Raw genomic sequence first — 2,259 nt, 5'->3', positions numbered from 1 at the left:
GAGTGAAGTGCTTGCAGGTGTATAGTGCTAGGCGGCGGGGCCTCTACCGTGCCAGTTTGAAGGGTTAGGGTATAAATGTGTAGGTATCTTTATTTGGTTGCACGCTATTGCTATACACAATGTCTGATGTCTGGAGTGGACCTGTGGCTACTGGCAGGTGTTGGCAGTTGCTGTGTCTCTGCTTTTCGCGAACTGGGATATCAAAGGGTTTGAGCCTTTTACCTTTAAGCCCTATATCGGTATTGCAACGGAACTATGTCAAAATACACAGCTTCACTTTCGAGTTTTGTTAATTTTATGAGCCAAATTAATTCATAAATAGTTTACAATCAGTTCACGATTAGTTCACAATTAGTTCACAATTAGTTCATATTTAGTTCACAATTAATTGACAATTAGTTCCAAATTATTTCAAAATTCGTTCACAATCAATTCAAATTAATTCATTCACAATTAGTTCATCTTTAGTTCACAAATATTTCACAATTAATTCACAATTAGTTCCAAATTAGTTCAAAATTAGTTCACAATCAACTCAAATTAATATACAATTGATTCACAAGTAATTCAAATTAATTCACAATTGATTCACAATTAATTCACAAATAGTTCAAAAGCAGTTCCAAATTAGTTCCCAATTTGTTTTTTAATCAATTCCCGATTAATTTACAATTAATTCACAATTAGTTCACAATTAATTCACAATTAGTTCACAATGTCTGTAGTCACCTATTGGCTGTTAGTCAACATTGTCTGTACTATTTCCTGAGGAATGTACTCGGAGCTTTATGCTGTACACGACGAGTACACTTATACAACATTACACATTACATATAGAACATTACACATACATGTACAACATTACTCATATATATATATACAAAGGTACATATATATATATATACAACATTATATATTCATATACAACATGACACATATCAATTGACTATTTCAATACGTTTGCATACGCGTTTGATCGCACGGGGCGTGTCTGTGTGTCCTATAGAAATACATGCGGGTATTGATTGGCTATTAAAATACGTTTGCATACGCGTTTGGTCACATAGACAACAACAACAGATAGCACGGCTGCAGTTAGAAGTGGATCGCGCGAAACGAGAGAGCAACGCAAAGATGCAGCACATGGCCGCTGAGATAGAGGAGTGGCGGAGGAAGGTGTATAGGGCTATGTTATTGTATACTATATATACTATTATGTAATATATACATTGTTATATATTTATATTATCAATCAATGGTGGAAGTGTGTAGGACTATGTTATCATATATTATATATACTGTTATGTATTTATTATATATTTTATATACTATTATGTATTTATTGTATTTATATATACTATTATTTGTTTATTATATATTATATATACTATTATGTATTATATACATTACATATTTTTATTATTAATTAATGGTGGAGGATGTGTAAGGCTGTATAATTATATATTATATATACTATTATATATAATATACATTGTTGTATATTATTGTTATCAGTTAATGGAGGGGGTGGAGGGGGTTAGGGTTAAGGTTTTAAGTGTGTGTATAGGTTAGTAGTGTATAATATATTATTGTTATCAGCTAATGGTGGGTGTGTAGTGGGTTAGGGTTTAAGGTTTTAGGTGTATGTATAGTGTGGTAGTGTATAACATATTATTGTTATCAGCTAATGGAGGGCGTGGAAGGGGGTAGGGTTAAGGTTTCAGGTGCGTGTGTAGGGTGGTAGTGTATTAATTCTGGGTAGCTTGATACTAGACTGTATACTTCGGTAGAAAGTCCTTCTCTATTTAGATAATTTAACTTTTTGGCGGTTAGCCTTCGTCAGCCGGATACAATGCTTATAGCGAATTAGGACAATTTTTCAATGTTTTTTGGTGCCTAGGCTGTAAAATAAATAGTACATAAGCAGTGATCTCAATCACAAATGCTGCATTATGTACATTATTTAGAGTTAGCAATTTATATATATATATATACATATATACATAATAAACTCAAAATTAAGCTCTAACTCGAACTCAAAACTCAAACTCGAACTCAAATTCGAACACAGGCAGAACGTAACGAATTGCCTGTGACTGAAACCGTAACACCCGATGGCAACACCATCAATCCAACCACAACAACAGCCACATCTACATCAACGGATGACGACTCTGGTGACAGCAAACAAGCAGCCAAGGTACACCATCTAACCATCATATATATATATATATATACATATGTGCGTGTGCGTACATA

Source organism: Sphaeroforma arctica, assembly GCF_001186125.1.
Source record: "Sphaeroforma arctica JP610 unplaced genomic scaffold supercont1.2331, whole genome shotgun sequence".
NCBI classification, from domain to species: Eukaryota; class Ichthyosporea; order Ichthyophonida; genus Sphaeroforma; species Sphaeroforma arctica.
This window is presented reverse-complemented; position numbering follows the sequence as displayed.